Raw genomic sequence first — 21,297 nt, forward strand, 5'->3', positions numbered from 1 at the left:
ATTAAAAGCTTTTCTTGTTTAAGAACCTGATTGTTTTTTTATTCTGGTGAGACCCCAGGGGACTGGGTCTGGATTCACCAGGGACTTGGTGGGGAGAAAGGAGGGAAGGGGGAGAGAAAGGCTAATTTCTCTCTGTGTTAGGATTACTCTTTCTCTCAGGGAGAGTCTGGGAGGGGAAGAGAGAAGGAGGGGGAAGGTGCATTTTCCTCTCTGTTTAAGATTCAAGGAGTTTGAATCACAGTGATCTTCCAGGGTAACCCAGGGAGGGGAAGCCTGGGAGAGGCAACAGTGGGGGAAAGGGTTTATTTCCTTGTGGTAAGATCCAGAGGGTCTGGGTCTTGGGGTTCCCTGGGCAAGGTTTTGGGGGGACCAGAGTGTACCAGGCACTGGAATTCCTGGTTGGTGGCAGTGCTACAGGTTCTAAGCTGGTAATTAAGCTTAGAGGAATTCATGCTGGTACCCCATCTTTTGGACGCTAAGGTTCAGAGTGGGGAATTATACCATGACAATCTCCTATGCTAATTTCCTCACCTTTGCAGAAACTCCCTCTGGGGTTGTAACTACCATATTTTTTTTTCTATTTCACTTTTCAATTGTGATTCCACCTCTTGTTTAAATTTACCAGCATTTGCAAGTCCTTTCTATGTGTTCCTTACACCTGTGTCTGTTAAGTTAAATTCGGACGCATGTTTCTCATTTTTAATACCATGTTTAATACAGGAGGGCTATTGATCTAATATTGTGAGCACTTACAACTGGTGGAAGGGAAACGAAGGACCATCCAGCTGAAATTGCAATTACACTGCATTTTACATTAGGTTGACTCGTGCCCCCCGTTATCTCTGATATTCCCCTTATCAGTAGAACTATGTTTTTGTCAATGTTTCAACGTATCATGAGTTTTTTTTGCAATTCTGTATTTAGGAATAAGGATACATAGCCAGCCACGGATTACTAACATATAGTAAAGTTGCCAATTCATAGACTCATAGATTTTTAAAGGCTGGAAGGGACCATGGTGATCATCTAGTCTGACCTCCGGCACATCACAAGCCATAGAACCTCATCCACACACTCCTGTAATAGACCCCTAAGTTGTGGCTGAGTTACTGAAGTCATCAAATCATGATTTAAAAACTTCAAATGACAAAGAATCCACCGTTTACTCTAGTTTAAACCTTCAAGTTACTCGTGCCTCATGCTGCAGAGGAAGGCAACTCCCCGCCTCCCCGGGTGTCTGCCAATCTGACCTGGGGGAAGTTTCTTCCTGACCCCAAATATAGCAGTCAGTTAGACCTTGAGCATGTCGGCAAGACCCACCAGCCAGACATGAAGGAAAGAATTCACTGCAGTAACTCAGAGCCCTCCCATCTGGTGTCCCATCTCTGGATTTGCTACTAGCAGTTGCAGATGGGCCATGTGCCATTGTAGGCAATCTCATCATACCATCCATTCCAGAAACTTATCAAGCTCAGTCTTGAAATCATTTAGGTTTTTTGCCCTCCACTTTGAATGCTGTTAGAGCTTCAGTTCTCTGCTGCTTAGAAACCTTCATCAAATTTCAAGCCTAAACTTATTAATGGCCAGTTTATATCCATTTGTTCTTGTGCCAACATTGGTACTTTACTTAAATAATTTCTTTCCTTCCCTAGTATTTATCCCTCTGATGTATTTATGAAGAGCAAACATATCTCTCCACAGCCTTTGTTTGGTTAGGCAAAACAAGCCACACTCCTTGAGTCTCCTCTCATAAGGTAGGGTTTCCATTCCTCTAATCATCCTAGTAGCCCTTTTCTGCACCTGTTCCAGGCTTGAATGAATCTTTCTTAAACACGAAGGACCAGAATTGCGCACAGTATTCCAGATAAGGTCTCAATAATGGATTGTATAATGGCACTAACACTTCCCTGTTTCTACTAGAAATACCTTGCTTGACGCAACCTAGGATTGCATTAACCTTTTTCACAGCTGCATCACACTGATGGCTCATAGTGTGATCAACTTCCAACTGATATATCCCCAGATTATAGCTAAAATTCTTGTTGTTAGTCTCTAAATACATGACTTTGCACTACTAAATTTCATCCCATTTCCCACTTTCAAGGTCATCCAATCTTCTTGTATATATTCCCATCTTTCCAACTTTGTGTCACTTGCAAATTTTATTAGCACACTCCCTAGATCATTAATGAAAATGTTAAATAAGATTGGTCCCAAGACCCATTTCTGAGGAACTCCACTAGGAACCTCCCTCCAGCCTGAGATTTCACCTTTCAGCATAACCCACTGTTGTCTCCTCTTTATAGACAGTTCTTTGTCTACTGCATTTCCTTTGTATAAAAAGTGTGTTATCTTCTCAAAGAAAGAGATTGTGCCAGACCAACCTGATCTATCTCTAACCCTTTCCTATTGAAAAAATCTCCTTTAGAGTATAACAGAACACACTAGCATTTTTAACTGCTCCATATCATTTAATAGAAAATTATCCCGGCTATAGAATTCTGTAGGAAAATTCCAAATATTTATAGGAATAATATCTTTCTTTGTCAAATTCTCCAAGTTTTTAATGAATTTACAATTCTGTAGATTTCATCCCTATTTACATTCAATAGGCGTTTCCTATAAAGGAAGGATATCTCTTTCTACCACAATGTTGTGTTTAGGAAACTGGTCCAGAACTCATCGAAGGTTTGTAGTGACATCTTCTTTTACTACTCCTACTTCTTCCAGTTAGGCTGGGTGGACTCCCAGTTAATTCCTTTCATTTTTAATTGGGTCATAGCTATTTTCCAATTTCAAATCCTATCAGCTCAAGTCTACCCCCCTTGTGATCGCAGGACACAGTCTCCCCAACTGAAGCTATATTGGCTATTACATTTATGGTGCACTTCATCTTAGCTGAGATGCTAAGCAATAAATCACTGTAAAGCAGTAGAAAGAGTGATGCCGTAGCTGAAATGTTGGTGCCACTACTGCAAGTTGGAGGTCATGCTTAGTTAAGCACACTGTAAGCTTCCACTCTTGCTGAACAGGAGGTCAAGAGAAGTTCAACATAATTAATAGTTAAGAGATACATAGGATGGAAAAGTACAAGGCAGCATTTATTTAAGGAACTATAAAACTAGTAAGAAATAGTTTGCCTGCCAGAGAGGGAACTATTAGATTCAGTCTTGGTTGGGAAAGTTTCTGTAATAGTGTTGTGATTCCATAAGTGTGTGTGAAACTGTCTGAATAAAACTACATGAAACTGATTTCAGGAGCCAAGAGAGCACCAACTACTACTCATAGCTGGTTGTGCCTTATGTATGAGTGTGTTTGGGATGCTACTGACTGTTAAGAAGCCAGCATGCCACGATACACTAATAATCATTCCTAGCTCTTATAGCATTTTTCAGCAGTAGGTCTCAAAAAGCTTTACAAAGGAGTTCAGTATCCTTATCTCCAATTTACAGATGAGGAAACTGAGGCAAGGGACACAATCGTTCCAGGTCATCAAGAAGGCCAGTGAAAGATCTGGGTTCTCTTCACAGCTCTTCTGAGTTCCTGTCCAGTGCTCTCTCAGTAGGCCACCCTGCCTCAGAGATTTCTAAGGAGCCTGCTACTGTAGTATCAAAGTGCTGCTTAAGGAAGGAATCATCTCTGTGCTACGGTCACTTTACATTGGTTCTATCAGTGTAAAATGACCTCAACACAGCCACAGTCCCCCCACCCTCAGGACAGGTGTAGAGCCAACCCCATGGACTCGGTATGGTTTTGCAGAAGCCCCATACTCAAGGGTGTGCCCATAGGAATGGGGAGGGCACAGATATAACCAAGACATTCCTATATCCTGCTGATTAGTTGCTGGTACAAGCCTCATTGAGGCTATAGCAGCATGGACCATAGTTTAGGGCAGCACTCGCACTTCCCCAGCTTGCATTAGGGTCCAAACTGGGCCACACACCAGCTGAATAAGGATGGCACAAGCCACCTGCCTTCAACTCCTTCAGCACTGGCCCGCGCGTTGCCACAAGGATGAATTGGGCCGAGGAAGGGTTACTTCACGTCACCTCCCACTGCAACTGCCCTTCCACTGAACTCAAGGGAGAAGGTTTTCCTTCCTTTCTGATGGGGGCAGGCTGATGCGATCAGCTCAGCAAAGGGAAGAGAGAGGTAAAAGCCGCAAAGTTCAGATCTGCATGTGACACGCCACAACATTTCAGCGGTGTCGAGAGCTGGGGGTAAGGGATTATTTCATTACATTATAAAGTCAGGGGGTGTTTTCAGAAAACAGGCACATTTTCCAAGCTTCTAAATGTGGCTATGCCAGTGAACTTCCATCCTAGTGAACAGCACCATTCCATGCCTGGGATTCCCCCACCCATTTATTGCTCAAATCTAATTGAATTGTGTGGCTAACTAATAGTGACCGTCAAATTCACTTGACCTTTGGAAACCAAACCAAGGTCTCTAGAGGGGAAAGGCTAGTACACAGAGCCACTTAACTATTGCTGTGTCATTAATGTGAAAGCTCTGCTTGTCTAGTCTTGATTCTGTGTGTCTATCTTCTAATGCAAAGCCATAAAACAAAAACTACAACATTTGAGCTAAGAGCTTTGCAGAACAATGCTCTTAAACACCTATAATGTCCTTGATAAATATCCCTGAAAGCTGCTGCCATTCATTTGTAAACAGAATTCTATTATCCTTGCTGGAAGTTAGTTTAATATTTAATTTGATAGGTCTCGTCTTAACATTTGTTTTTCTTTCTTCCCTCCATTATAAATCACCTGTCAAGGTATCTATGAGACTATAAAGCATCAGAAATAAACAAAGATACTGTATTAAAATTATGATTCATATGACAAAAATAACAAAGGGTTGACAAATGACCTGCCATTATTTAATGTGGACTTTAACTCGCAATGATAGATCAAATGCTCCTTTTAGTGTGAATATATATCATTTGGTTAAATTCACCCTGTCCTCACTCTATTACAAGCGCCCAGCGCACTTTGGGTGCTGTATAAAATAATGCCCATCATTAAATTCTGCCACATGTATAAAGTAGAAGTTTTGCCTCAGTCAGAACGGTGTAAAAACTACAGCGTTTGGCTCACTGTATTTTCCATTTTGTACAGTACTGTACTTTTATATAAGTTTTTGCACTTGCACAAAGAGAATGGAGCCTAGGATGGAAAAACTGATCCATGGAATTTCACATTACTGTAATTAATGGGGAGTATTTTTATTACTAATATAAATTTATACAGCACTTTGCAAACCTAGCAAGATCTTTTCTATGCCCTAAATACCTTACGGTTTTAGAGAGACATGCCAAATCATGGATCAGTCATTCATGTTCCAAGCATCTGAAATCATTCTCTGCAACGTTTGTAATTGAGGAGAATTTCATAATCCTTATTTTTTATAACTATGATTGGCAATACAGACTCTTGTGGCCTAAAATGGGGGTCTTGGTACACCCCTATCTCAGCTTCTCCACTAAAGTGAGGTGGCATTGCTCTAGGTATTGAGTCAGAATGACTTAACAGGAAGTATCACCCTTTGGGAGTCAGGCTGTGTCACTGTGTTGAATTTCTAACACACTGGCAGAACAGACTCTCAGGAGAAACCTATTCCCATTTACCCAGATAGTTTAAGGAATTAACATTGTAGAAATCAAAGTCTACGCTGACGGTTTTGTATAGGTAGCCCAGTGGCACTGGGCAGATCATCTGGGTCTTGATGCTGTAAGGTGCTGAGCATTCTAGTCCTGATCCATCAAAGCATTTAAGCACATGCTTAACTTTAAGCATGGGACAGGACAGTTTATATGCTTAAAGTTATGGAGCTCTTTGCTGATTGAGGGCCAGAGCGCTTAGCACCTTGCTGGATCGGGCCCTGGAATCGGACTACCTTTGTACGTTTCATGTTCCAAACCTAAAAAATGAAGGCTTGTAAGACATAAAGAAAAGAGAGTACTGTAAATTAAGTGGAAGAATCTGTGGTGGTTTGTAGTGGGGAACAAGAACTCTCTGTGGGTGTCTTGTTTCTTCTTCAGAAAAAACAGCATTTGACTTTAACAACAAAATCTGAAAGCTGCCACCTAAAACGTCTCTCTTCCTTTGTGGTACCATGTGAGAGGCTGTCAAACAAAGGTTTAAAAGACTCGATACAGAGAGAATGAATGATGGGAATTGTTTATAAAGGAAGATTACTACATGGTTTTCTTCATTTTCTTTTCCTGTGGTTTGATGGTGAACAGCAAGCAAAACTCAGTCCCCCTCAAGAGAATGCTGAACAGTAGCAGCTGGGCTCATTTTAAAAACAGAGCTGTTTGGTAAAAGGAATTTTTGTCCTGTGGGAAATCCTACTGTTTCAACAATTTTCTTCCCAAAATGAGACCAAAAATTTTGGAACGAAAAGTTTTGAAACATTTTGAATCAGAAGTATCAAAATGAGAAACTCTGACCTTTTTGATCAAAAGGAAACAGGTTTTAAATGGCCAAAGTTTTTAAAACGTTGAAAATGTCGATTCAAAATTAAACATTTCAATTTGAATTTTCCTACTGAAAACTGGAACACTTCATCAATGTTGACATTTCCAGGGAAAAGTTTCTATTTCAACTAAACCCCATATGTCATCAGGGGAGGTGGGGGAAGAGGGAATGGTCACCATTATTTCAGCCAAAGTTCTACAGTGTAGAGACTGTAACTTCCCCTGACCTTGGGCAGGTTGTGCTGGCTGACAAGAGAGTTCCCTGCTCCATCCAGCCACCACCTCAATGCTCCCCACATGCACAGAGCACTTATATCTGGTTTCTGTTGGGAGCATGTCCTCCCCAATCCCCATAACAAGAGATTGATGTATGATAGTTATACTGTAGTTTTTGTTTGCCTATTATTTTTGCTCCAGGTTCAGCACAGCTTCCACCGAGTCAATGGGAGTCTGCAATTGACTTAAATCAAAGTGAGTTTGGGACCTATAGCAGGATTATTTGTGCAATCTTTTCCTCAGTCTTTCCTTGTACTCCTCTGTCTATAAGCATATGTTGTCTTTTGTCTTTTACTTAGGCTACCGGAGGTGGCAGGTTTGTAGAAATTTTGGTGGTGCCCAGAACCTGCCCCTTCCCCCCCAAAAAACTCCACCTCCCACCTGCCTAAAGCTCTGGGAGGGAGTTTGGGTGGGGGGAGAAGGTCTGGGGTGCAGGTCCTGGGCTGGGGATTAGGGTGCAGGAGGGGTGCAGGCTCTGGGCTGGGGCAAGGGGTGGGGGTGTAGGAGGGGGTGAGGGGTGCAGGCTTTGGGAGGGAGTGCAGAGGGGTGGGGTTCAGGCTCTGGGAAGGAGTTTGGGTGCTGGGTGCAGGATCTGGGCTGGATCAAGGGGTGGGGGTGCAGGAGGGGGTGAGGTGCAGACTCTGGGAGGGAGTTTGGGGTGGGAGGGGGTGTGGGAAGGGGAGGGGATGCAGGCTCTGGAAGGGATTTTGGGGATAGGAGGGGGTGCAGAGGTGAGATCTGTGGGGCTGAGGATGAGGGATTTGGGTGTGAGGGGGGCTTAGGGCTAAGGCAGAGGGTTGGGGGCTAGGGTGAGGGCTATGGGGTGGGGCTGGGGATGAGGGGTTCATGATGCAGGAGGGGACTCAGGGCTTGGGCAGAGGATTAGGGTGCGGGGGGTGAGGGCTCTGGCTGGGCTGGTGTTGAGGGGTTTGGGGTGTTGGAGAGGCTCAGGGCTAGGGCGGAAGGGCAGGGTAAAGGCAGCCTGCCCTGCCATTAGTGGATGGGGGCAGTAGGACCCTGTGGCAGCAGTTGATGCCAGGAGCTGGCAGAGCAGAGTCAGCGTGAGCTGCAGGCTCTGGGGCTGGGGGAGGTGAGTGGGGGCAGCAAGTGTGGGCCTGGGAACACTCGCGGGGGGCGGGGCAGCAGGCAGGGCCAGGGGAGAAACTTGGCCCCAAACATTGGTGGAGCAGTGCCCCCAGGCCCTGAATATTGCTGGAGCCTGGGCATCACGGGCCCATACAACTCGCTGCCCCTGTAGGCTACGTCTACACTACCCGAAAAGGGTGTGAGTCCCCTGCTCCAGTAGACATACCTGCACTAGTTCAATGAGAGCTAGCATGAGTATAAGTGGCAGTGTAGCTACAATAGTACAGGTAATGGCAGCAGAGGCACAGCTTGCTTGCAGAGTAGGGTGTTTTGGGAAGTTTTCACAATGCCTCATGGGGCCAAACAAGTTGCACAGGGGTCACTGGGAGCATGGGTTCAACTTCCCATAATGCAGTGTTCTCTATCCCATAATTGCATCTACATTCCATAATGTTTTGTGCCTCTTTTCAAAATCCCACAAACCAATGCGTGCCTCCTCGCTGTCCACCATCTCTGACAGAAGCATGAAGCCTGCACAACTCTGTAGTGTTGTGATGAGACGTGCAAGCATGGGTGTACCGACCTGATCCTGCAGTATTTACAGAGCCACAAGTCGAGCCAAAGGGACCATGGCAATTCCTTGGAGGTTAGATTGCTGTGGGACATAGAAAGACACAATTCAAGGCTGTTGGTGGCATTCATAGAGCAGCATCGGAGGGTGGAGCGCTGCTTCTGGGGTCGAGAAACAAGCACTGACTGGTGGGATCACATGCGGATTTGTGATGACAAGCAGTGGCTACAGAACTTTCAGCTACGCAAAGCCACATTCCTGGATCGGTGTGCTGAGCTCGCCCCAGCCCTCCAGCGCAGCGACACCAAAAGTAGGAGTTTATAAGACCCAGATGGGCCTGGTTAGCATTTAATTCCTTGACAGGCTGAAAGAGCCAGGGCTGACTCCAGGCACAGCTCAACAAGCAGGTGCTTGGGGCCCAATGGGGAGGGGAAGCACGTCCAGCTCTTCGGCGGCAATTCAGCAGTGGGTCCCCCAGTCCCTCTTGGAGCGAAGGACCTGCCGCCAAATTGCCACTGAAGAATGAAGCGGCGGCAGTAGAGCTGCCACAGTTCGCAATCGCGACTTTTTTTTTTTTTTGCATGCTGCTTGGGGCAGCAAAAATCCTGGAGCCAGCCCTGGAAACTGCTCAGCTGAGGTGGAGAGTTATGGGAAGCAGGTTGGTTATTGCAGCAGAGGACTCCCAGATAAATGGCCTGTAAGAGGACTGTGGAAGAGGTGCATGAGCAGGGAGGCTCTGGTAAGGAAGCCCGTGGGCCAGGGAATGGTAGCTGCTGGATTCATGTTGAAGTTTTTTATTTTGGGGTTTGCTGGAGATTTTTGGTGCAACCAGTAAATGGTGCCCCAAAGGAAGGGCCTGAACAGCCTCTGGGAGTGGTGCTACTGTGTCCTGGGCTGGGGAAAAAGGCTAGCAGCCAACTATAACAAACAGCAAAGACTTTACACTCCTCACTCTAGCCATGATGTGACATGTGAGTTAGACTCATAGGGTCATATCAGGGTTGGAAGGGACCTCAGGAGGTCATCTAGTCCAACCCCCTGCTCAAAGCAGGACCAATCCCCAACTAAATCATCCCAGCCAGAGCTTTGTCAAGCCTGACCTTAAAAACCTCTAAGGAAGGAGATTCCACTATCTCCCTAGGTAACCCATTCCAGTGCTTCACCAACCTCCTAGGAAAAAGTTTTTCCTAATATCCAACCTGGACCTCCCTCACTGCAACTTGAGACCGTTACTCCTTGTTCTGTCATCTGGTACCACTGAGAACAGTCTAGATCCATCCTCTTTGGAACCCCCTTTCAGGTAGTTGAAAGCAGCTATCAAATCTCCCTTCATTCTTCTCTTCTGCATATTAAACAATCCCAGTTTCCTCAGCCTCTCCTCATAAGTCATGTGCTCCAGCCCCCTAATCATTTTTGTTGCCCTCTGCTGGACTCTTTCCAATTTTTCCACATCCTTCTTGTAGTGTGGGGCCCCAAACTGGACACGGTACTCCAGATGAGGCCTCACAAATGTCAAATAGAGGGGAATGATCACATCCCTCGAACTGCTGGCAATGTCCCTACTTATACAGCCCAAAATGCGGTTAGCCTTCTTGGCAACAAGGGCACACTGTCCACTCATATCCAGTGTGAGGACTGTGACCCTCAAGGAGGCTGTAAACAGGTCACAGGGTTGCAACCACCCCTCCTTGGTGGCTAGATGGGAGGAGATGCCTGAAAGTCTGGGCAAGGCTGAAAGATCTATTTTCCACTGTAATATTAGTTCACAGTGCAGAAAAATGTAAACATAATAGCAGAGACAGAACACAGCAGGGTAGGGCCTATGTCATATCATTGAGCATTTCTGTTTCTACCCAGCAGAGGGCAATGGTCATCCTTGTTTGCATACAACATCCTACATATGTCCATTGCCAATGCCCAGAGAGATGTGTATAAATTGTTCTCCCTCTCCTTTCTGGTGGACTGCCTCAGCACTGCAGCATGAAGAAATGGGAAGCAGTTTTTTTCAGTGGTTAGGGACGGGGATTAGATGTCACAATACCTACATTCTATTTCCATTTCTGCCAGTGACACATGTGGCTTTGGTCCAGTCACTTAGACCAGTGTGCTCAGACAAGCCAGGCACCTAAATAAGAGAGGCCTGATTTTTAGAGGTGCTGAGTATCTGCCACTCCCATTGACTTCAATGAGATTTCACTACAGTGAACCATTTATAAAGAAGCAACATTATAGGGTTAGCTGTTTGCTATTCTTCAAGATCATGTAAAAGCAGCAAAGAATCCTGTGGCACCTTATAGACTAACAGACGTTTTGGAGCATGAGCTTTCGTGGGTGAATACCCACTTCCTCATGCCACAGGGCTACCCTCTGATACTTCAAGATCAAGGTTACTTTTGAAATTGGATGTAGATTTCCTGACAAAAGAATGATTCCCATTACAAATAGTTTGTAACCTTCCTAGAAATTAAGACACAATCCACTGTGTATTTCTGATAGAGAAGAGTACTCTCTCTAAAACTGAGAGAGGCGAGTACAGTGTGTTTAACTCATGTAAAAATGTAGCATTTTGCTAGATCTTCATAAGTATCACACTTCCAGCATATACATAACTACTTTTTGATACAGGGAGTGTATTTTACGGCAATATTTAATAGTTGTGGAAATGAAAAGCCTAAGGGGGGTCTAATTGGAATGTTTGGGGGGTTTTAATAGTCAGATTTAACAATTATCTTGTTTCTTTTATTTTGCATTAGCAAATTGCTTTTCTAATGAGGATAACTAGAAGTGGAGTTCCTTTGAGATTTTGATGGAATGCTTGGCGTGTGTCATGTTACAGCTGCTCATGTCACTTTGCATTGTATCAAACTTTGAAATGTAATGCTTACACTGCCACATGCAGTAAGACACATTTGTATTTGAACACTACAAATCCAGGGCCTGCTCCTGCTCCCACTGAAGACAATTAGAATAGTACTGGGCCCTTTAAAAAGACTCCTTTTAAATTTAAGTATCAGCATTTTTAGATGGATGAACTATCTATGGTGCTAGTTTTACTTATATCTTCCATTTCACAAGTTTATATATTGTTTCAACAATATGAACCTGATCCAAATCTATTGACATCAATGGTCTTTGGATCCAGCCCTCTATGAATCGATTTATTGCAGGATTACAAGTGCCTGAGCACTAGTTAAAGAGCCAGTATAAATTAACTCTGTTGAATATTGTTTATTGCAGTTCTGCCTAAGGCCAACCAAGAATGAGGCCTCATTGTGCTAGGTGCTATACAAACACTTAGTAGCAGATAGTCCCTGCCCCAAAGAGCTTACAATTCAAATAGACCAGACATGCACAGGGCATGGCCAGGGGTAGAACACACAAGCAGAGTGAACCATGTAATGGCAGTAAATGGCATGTTAATCCTAAGGTTTTATTTATTTATTTTTGAGGGGGTGTATTTAGAATCAAGTAAATGGAAAGAAAAGCGAAGGGAGAGGGCACGTGGGGGGAAATGGGGCAAAAGGGACAGGGTAGGAGGTAAGAGGATCAGGTGCGGAGTGAAGCTGAGGTTAAGAGACTGTGTGGGAGAGGGCTGAAGTAAATAGCCAATCAACACAGGACAGAGAAAGGCCAGTGAAAACTATAGTATGTTCTATGAAGGTCCCTGCTTTGGCTGCTTCCGCAATTGCTCCTTCTGGCTGGGTCCTACCAGGAGTTATTCTCTAAGACAATAAGGGGAGAGGGGGAGAAAGGAGGTGGCACCTGGGTCCTAGTGCCCCAAGAGTGTGTGCATTTGGGTCTACACATACATTTCTGGGTTGGGGTGTTTACTGCAGGGAGAGGTTCCCCATTTCACCCCTTTCCCACACTGCTCCAGATGTTTCTGTTCTCTGATGGAAAAATAATTAGGGGGTATGGAATGGCTGCCTGTGGCGGGCAGCGACTCACTGGCGCAGCACCTCCTGGTGGTCATCCAGGGAATTAGCTGTTCCAGCCCTGAATGCCCTTTGCAGGCCGGTGTCTCACCTGCCGCTGGCCCCCATGTCCCTCCCAGACACCAGTGCCCTTTGTCCAGGGGTTCTGCCCACCACAGTACCCCCTCACTCTGGGTCTTCCCTCCTAGGGGAACCCTCAACCCCCTATTCCCACCTTGCCTCAGTGGCTACTGCCAGTTTCCATTTAGCCCCCACTCACTGGGGCAGACTGCAGTCTATATACCACTCACCATTGGCAAGGGGGGTTGGACCAGCTGCCTCTGCTTATATCTGGGCTGCCCCTTTGGTGGGCCCTTAACTCAGCCTGCAGCCTGGGGCTTTGTTGGCTGGAGCTCCCCAGCTCCCTCTGCCCTTCCCCAGCACTGTTCCACCCTAGATACCCTTCTCAACTTCCCAGGCAGCCATGTCCTTCTCTCTCTAGGGTACTAGACAGAGTATCTGTCTTGGTCTCTGGCCCTCAGCCCTCTTATAGGGCCAGCTGTAGTCTGACTGGGGCATAGCCTCAACTGTGGCTGCTTCCCCCAATCAGCCTTTCTTTTCCCAGCTGTAGCTCTCACCATGGCTGTTTTAACCCCGCCAGGCAGGAGTGGGATGGTCACCCCGCTACATTGCCATATGAGGAGAGATTAATAAGACTGGGACTTTTCATCTGGAAAAGAGATGCCTAAGGGGTGATATGATAGAGGTGTATAAAATCATGAGTGATGTGGAGAAAGTAAATAAGGAAGTGTTATTTACTCCTTCTCATAACACAAGAACTAGAGGTTACCAAATGAAATCAATAGGCAGCGGGTTTAAAACAAACAAAAGGAAGTATTTTTTCACACAACGCACAGTCCACCCGTGGAACTCCTTGCCAGAGGATGTTGTGAAGACTAAGACTATAACAGGGTTCAAAAAATAGCTAGATAAGTTCATGGAGGATAAGTCTATCAATGGCCATTAGCCAGGATGGGCAGTGAGTGTGTCCCTAGCCACTGTTTGCCAAAAGCTGGGAATGGGTGACTGGGAATGGATCACTTGATTACCTATTCTGTTCATTACTTCTGGGGCACCTGGCATTGGTCACTGTTGGAAGACAGGATACTGGGCTAGATGGACCTTTGGTCTGACCCAGTATGTTTATTCTTATGTTCTAAAACAAATTGCAGCTTGAAAAATCTTTCAATAACTTCAATGAATTGCTTTAAGAAGGTGAAAACAGTCCCTGGAATCACTCAAGTTTAGGAACAACATTTATTCTGCACGTGTAGTTCTCCATGCTGAACCCTTCTGAATTTTGAGAAGGGTGCCAAATGGAAGGCAGACTGCAACACACTTCCATTTACCCTGGTGACCTTGTTAAAAAAGTTGCATTGCACTGTACTTGGTAACAGATTGCATCTGAAATCTATGCAGAGTACCAAATTCTTGCTGTCAGTGACATTAATTTAAATCTGGAGTAAGTCAGTGGAATTACTTTGGACTAAGGCTAATGGAAGTGAGTGGAGAATTTGATCCAGAATCTCTTCTTGAAACTTATAATATAGATTGATTGAAACATTATTTCAGAAATATAGTATAGTCGATACCATGACTTCGAGGCTCAATGTCATCTTAGCTCTGCTGGCATGAGTACATGACATTTATTAATAGAGGTACAGAAGAACTAGCATATTTAAATCCAGTTGATGTCATCAGCCAAATTACTTCTCCATTACCTATTGATTAAATATGTGCTTGGCATAGAATATGTGCTTTCTTTTTCTACCAATGGGAAATAACAAAATACAATAGCCAACCACCCAGGCAGTTATCCAGTTCCTGACACACCTTAACAATGGACAACTAGAAACTCCAGCTTATTCAACATGCAGCAAGCCACCTCCTAAATGGGAGGACCCATCAAGAACATATCACACTAGTGCTCCTCATGCTTCAACACCTCTTTCCCATCTGATACTGGGCTGAATTCAAACTCCTAGGACAGATTAAGTCAAGAGCTGCATTGTCATGTGTAATCCCCAAGTCAAGAGGGAGTCATCAGTAGAGCTGGTCAAAAAATGTTGACCAAACTGTTTTCCTAAAAAAATTGCAGTTTTATTGAAACAAAAATACTTTGTGGGAACATGTTGATTAAATTTTCAGTGGGAAAAAGTCAAAATGAATTGTTTTGATTTTTGTTTTGTTTCAATAAGATAAAAATATTTCATTCAATTCATTTCATTTAGATGTTTGTGTTCTAATAAAATATTGTTTAATAGATTGTGAAGGTGCTATTATAACAGCTAGCGATTATTATTATTATAATTTTATTACAATGTTTCAACATTCTCAAAATGAAATGTTTTTGTTCTGTGGGAAATTTTGAAATTTCAACTTTTCATTCTGGGTTGGGATGAAAATAAATTTCAAAATGTCATAATTTCACCCGGCTCAGAAGTTCCATTTTCTGGCCAGCTCCAGTCATCAGCAACTTTAACTAGAGGGTGACTCTTTGGAACTGGGGATAAAGCATTTTCAGTGCTAGGTCTAAGATTTTGGAACACTATACTTGGATCTTCTTATGCGCTCTAGTCTGACCACCTTTCCAAGCTCAATGCAAAACCCACTTTGTGTGAAAATACCTAGAATATTATGATGTATTCATTTGTATTCTGGCAGCACCCACAATATAAAGTGTTTTCTGAACACATATGAGAACATAGCTGTAAGGACCAAGAGGGTTCTTATTGTTTTTAAACCAGCTCACCCTTCCCTACTGAAAAATCCATAAAAGGTGCACAGGTATTATTCCTTTTAAATAAATCTTTTTGTCTCTCTCTCACTCAGAGGTGGTGTCTGACCATAAACTTCATCCTCTGATTATTTACATTCTGGCTGCTTTTAAGCCTTTCCTAAGGAGAATGTACATGTAGCTGCTGCTTGGCTGTTGGAACGAGCAGCTAGTGGTCTAGAATGTATTATAGATAGCTGCTACTCCCAGCTGAAGTACAGTCATCTGCTGAGATGTATTTTTCATGTTTATACAGAGAAGGATCTTGATTTATGGTATCTTGGAATTCTTTGAAAAATTATTTTGAGGGTTGCTGGGTTGAACTCCGCTCTGATTTATATCCTGTGCGGTCCCGAAGACTTCAATTGACTTGTGTGGGGAGTAAATCAGGACAGAATTTGTCCCACTGTTTATGCTCAATGAGTATGTGACTGAATGGAAGCTCTTTGGATCTGGCAAGCAACAGCTGTGGGGCTTCATGAGCAATTTCAGCCTCCTGCAAAGCATAATGCAATTTTAAAAAATCTGTATTTTTCAAACTAAAACTCTATGCTCCTAGGGACAGAGCTGTCTGAATCACTGGGAAAAAATGCTAAATGAATTGAGCTTCTTAGGTTGAATGAGAAGAGTACACAAGCTGATTTACTTTGTTTTCCAGACTCTTATTAACATTATTCTGGCTGTGATCTAGTCCTTGAGCAGCCCTGAGAGAAGTCTCTCAATATATTTATTTAAGAAAAACAACAGTACAGAAACATTACTGAATATATGTTTTAAAGGGAAAATTGCAGCCTTTCCTATACTATATAGAGATTGACCATTCTAAAGCATTCACAATCTTCTAACAACCATAACTCCACTGCCATCTTTCAATCCACCTGCTTTTCTGAGCAGAAAAGGAAAACTATTAGAACAGTGGTTGTTAACCTGGGGTGCATGCACCCTCTGGGAGTGCAAGATGCCCTTTCTGAGGGTGCAAGACATGCCAGATTTTTTTTAGAAGGTAAATCATCGAAAACACAAATTAAGCACAGGCACGTAAGTACAATTACTTTGTTTCATCAAACTATGTATTTATTAACATTATACATTTGTATACGATTACTGTAATATACAAACAAAAATTATATCTAGGTTTAAGGAGTGCGAGAATGTATTTTTAGGTTTAAGGGGTGCGAGAACATATTTGGATTTTTATAAGGAGTGTGAGAACATATTTTGAGAACCAAAGGGGTGCAGGCTGCAGTAAAGGTTAAGAACCACTGGATTAAAAGCAGGGGGTGGGGTGGGGGAGAGGGAAATCACAGGATGCTATTTCGTCCAAGAGTCACCTGTACTGAGTGAGTGACTAAGTTATCTGTAGCTGCTGGTGTGTCCATAAATGCTTTGTCCACATTGTCATAGTATCTGGACCTTAGCGTCCAAAATATGGGTACTAGCATGAATTCCCCTAAGCTTAATTACCACCTTAGATCCTGTACTGCTGCCACCAATCAGGATTTAGAATAGAGCACCTGATAGAATCTGATCTCCCCCAAAACCTTCCCTGGGGATCCCAAGACCCAAATTCCTTGAGTCTCACAACAAAGGGGAATAAACCATTTCCCTTCCCCCTCCTCCCCTCCAGGTGTTCCCTCCCTGGGCTCCTGGAGAAATATACAGATTCAAGCTCCGTGAATCAAAACAAAGAGATTCCCCCTTCTCCTTTCTTCCTCCCAGATCTTTCCCGTCCTGGGTACACTAGCAGATCACCGTGATTCAAACTTTTTGAATCACAACATAGGGAAATCAGGTAGATTCCCCCACCCCTTTTTCTCCCCCTCCCTTCTCCTTCCCTGTTAAGTACAGACTCAATTCCCTTGAGCCTCAACAAGGGGAAAAATCAGACAGGTCTTAAAAGCAAAACTTTTAATAAAAAGAAAGAAAAAAAATAAAAAGTCTATCTCTGCAATTTAGATGGTAAAAAGTTACAGGGTCTTTCAGCTTATAGACAATAGAAAGAAAGCTTTCTCCAGCAGAAATACAATTTAGAATACTTTCACCCAAATACACAGTAAAACTCTACCAGCCAGATACACAGTTGCAAATACAGAAAAACAATTAAAAAGACTAAACTGTCTTTCTACTTTTGTACTTACAAAATTGGAACAGAAGATTAGAGAGCCTGTAGGTATGTGTGGTCACTCTCAGAGCCTAGAGAGAACAAAGCAAAACCCAAAAACTACAAACAAAGGCTTCCCTCCACCCAGATTTGAAAGTATCTTGTCTCCTGATTGGTCCTCCGGTCAGATGTTGCAGGTCACTGTTTGTTAACCCTTCACAGGTGAAAGAGACATTAACCCTTAGCTATCTGTTTATGACACACATGGTGCCTGGCCAGCTGTTTACCAGGGATGTTAGTTAATATCATGAATGGTCAGAGATGGCATTTTTATAAAGAGCTGCCTGAATCAATGTCTAGCAACCAATATTAAGCTCCTAAATTTAGTTGACTGGTAACTTTAGTTATCGCTAATGAGTCCAGTACTGCAGGTGCTCCACAGGCTTGCAGAAGTGGACCCTTTACAGACCCAGACTTGGCTGCTAGATAATCAGTCACTTGTCAGGTGGACTGGTCACTTGTTGCATCTGTAGGTATGTTCCACTGGCACGTAGGCATTAGTTGTACTGCATCATCTACCCTGGGGTAGGCAACCTATGGCATGTGTGCGAAAGGTGGCACGTGAGCTGATTTTCAGTGGCACTCACACTGCCCCGGTCCTGGCCACCAGTCTGGGGGGCTCTGCATTTTAATTTAATTTTAAATGAAGTTTCTTAAACATTTTAAAAACCTTATTTACTTTACATACAATAGTTTAGTTATATATTATAGACTTATAGAAAGAGCCTTCTAAAAACGTTAAAATGTATTACTGGCATATGAAACCTTAAATTAGAGTGAACAAATGAAGACTTGGCACATCACGTCTGAAAGGTTGCCAACCCCTGATCTACCCTGTTCCATCAGAGAATATTTCCACATGGGCAGTTAGGACATGACTGCTGCTCTGTCTTGCAAAGGCCGCACTGCTGCCACCCTATGTTCCCTGGGCTGGCCTGCTGAGATCTGCTGCCCAAAGCCTCTTGCCTTTGGTGCCTGGATGTTCCATACCCTAAGATGTATTCTGAAGCAGGAAGGGCAAGGATATAATATCCATACAGGAGCACAGCTACATATAGCACCCTGTTAAAAATGAGGGTTGCTGTTCCTGTTTCACTTGTGTAACCTGCGGGTGGCCTCCAAGCTGCTGGTAACATGTCAATTCAGCGCTTGGTTGGGAAAAGCTTGGGTACCTTGCCTTATAGGGTACATTATTATCCTGTTACAAAACATGTTACACAGCCATGTGCCATTATTTTTAACAGGCAATAAAGTATGTAACTGTTTGTGCCCCGTGTAGAAGATTTAACCACACATCCCAAACCCCAGTGAACTGATTGCTGGGAGCCATCTTTCATACCTGAAAGGCAGATCAATGAAGAGCTGTGAGCTTTTTATTAAAGCTTCCATATCTGTAAATATAGCCAGTAGATGGCTACTGTAGTGTTAACGACTGCAAGTTAAGAAGGCTTGGAAATGTAGTACCATTCTGTGCTCACCGAAGTAGAAAGGATAACTTTTCTGGTGTGATGGGGAAGTTTGAATGCTATTACAAGCCCTGTGAGTTCCAGAAACTGAACCAATTGGGAGATACATCAGAGACTTGAGTCTGAAACCTAAGTCATGTGTGGGTCTCCAAGCACAGGTCAGATCTGTGAAGAGCATATAAAACAGGACCCAAAAGGTCTGCATATCTCCTTGAAAGCAATGGGCTTTAGCAAAAGCCAAGTAGATTGTTAGAGTTTCTGTGGGGTTTCTAAAGATTTCTCCTCTGAGAAAAATTAAGTGCAAGAAAACTGAAACAAGGTGAGGTTTTAATGGTCATGGATAAACACCATTCTTCCCTATCCCCCTAGGATAAAGAGTAGACAGAATGGGTGAAATCAGGGTCCTATTGAAGTCAATGGCAAAACTCCCATTGGCCTAAATGTGGTCAAGATTTCACACAATAACTGTACATTTCCAGATTATAGAAAACACATGATACAACAGATACCTGTTTGCCCAATGCTTGAAATACGGTAGAAGGAACAGCGCTTTACAGAATGAAAAGATCCCATGTAGATCAGTGATGTCTTATAATGGCTTGTTTCTCACACACAAACTTCACTGCAGGCGGAATTTCAATGTCTCAGGTGAGGACCTATCTGACAAAAATGATATCAGAGGGGTATATGAGATGGCAGGAGGGATGCCATTCCACTCTTGTACATGTGAAGAGTACAACTGAAATCTGTGAGGATCGGAAGAGTGTCTCTTAAGAAGTCAAAACTTCATTCCTAGTGGCCAGTAGGGGGCAGCCCCCCTTCACAGCCCACTTACGCCAGTTGCTGCAGAATGGGGAACCAGATATTATTCCTTCTCCATTTAACCATTTTTCTACTCTTCCTCCTTTGAGGCTCATACTGGAGTGTGTGGCCTTCACACTGACCAAAGGGCTGCATTCCACTGACATTAGCACAGTGGAACCTCTTTATAAGGTCTGATCCAAAGCCCTTGATGTCAATGGAAAGATCCCCACTGATTTCATTGGGCTTTGGATCAAGCCCATAGTGATGTGAGGTTATAAGCAGGGTGAACTTGACTACCTAAGAGGAGTGGAAGTGCATTGAAAAGGTCAGGACTTACCCTGTGTTCAAGATGGTACAGGGAGGTTCCACTGTCTTTGATCAAATTCCTCTTTATTGCTGAGAAGCTGACACGGGAAGAACAAAAAACAAATGTGTGCAAATCTACTTAATAAGTAGATAAAACAGGTGCATTATTACTTCACAAAGTACAGTTTGCTTCATCAGTGTGGTGACAGCAGCTATCTCTGATATTTCTCAGGCTTTTACCCTAATTGGCTGGATACAGGCAAAGCAATACAGAGATTCTACCACTGTTCAGCAGTGCCCTTCCTCATGAGCATTGGGCCCATGTTCAGCCTTCAAATGTACTTTACACAACAGTACAAAATAAAGCTGAGGCAAGTAATAACACCACTGCGAGTCTAAACCTCGTCAGCATCCCACTGCATGGCAAACAAATGGGGAATGAGATAAAAAGATTAATACAGCTGGAAAGGTCTTTTAAAAACAAAAAACACAGAGGGCTAAATGTCAGCCCAAAAATCAAAAGTTTATGATGCTTGGAGACAGGTTGTCGACAAGCAGAACACAGCCTGCCCATAGAGTAGCATACAAGCAATTAGAAAATGTCCAGCCTGAGAAACCTAAGTCATCTTTAAAGAGTGCCAAGAACTGATACATAATGGATTTGATTCTTCATTCCTCCCGCACCCAATGCTCTCTTTGGAGTCAGAGGGAATTTTAGTCATGGAGGGAGAGTGAAATTAACCCCCACGCAGGGGTCCAGAATAAGACCCAAGCAACACTTAAATTCCACTTACCCCTTATCTGTCCAATGCTGACCATAGGCTGTGTCCAAGGGTGAATCTCTATCTATCATAGGGTTTTATACTGCTGCCTGCCCATCACCCTATTATCTCAGCTCCTATCTCAGCCAGAAAACAGGCCAGGGACCTATCTAAATAAGATTGTACTTGATTTTGCTTCACTGGAAGAGAAGCACTAGCTTTTGCAATTAATGATGGATTTTAGTGTGTTTGACAAGTAAAAGCAGAAGAAAACGATTTATGGAATACAAAGAGGGAGGATAAAGACCCTGGAGCTCTGCAGAAGAACTTTTATAACTTGTTCAGTCAAAAGCTCACCATTATCAATAACAGGAACGAAGCATGACAGCAGAGTAGACAGGGACATGTTTTACCTGAGAGCCACAATCAGATACCCCCTTCAGTTTTACCTTGTCGTTTTTTTTTTTTTGGTGGCTGTTTTATTTGTGCATTTTGGTTAAAAAAAACAAAACAAAGGAGAGGGGAAATCAGGGTACATAATTCCCATGACTGGAAGCACTTGGGTAACTTCCCCAATCTACGCATCTCCTTCTGTTTAGAGTTAATGGCAGGGGTTACGGTATGGACCACAAGGG

This window comes from Gopherus evgoodei, chromosome 2 (genome assembly GCF_007399415.2).
Source record: "Gopherus evgoodei ecotype Sinaloan lineage chromosome 2, rGopEvg1_v1.p, whole genome shotgun sequence".
NCBI classification, from domain to species: domain Eukaryota; kingdom Metazoa; phylum Chordata; order Testudines; family Testudinidae; genus Gopherus; species Gopherus evgoodei.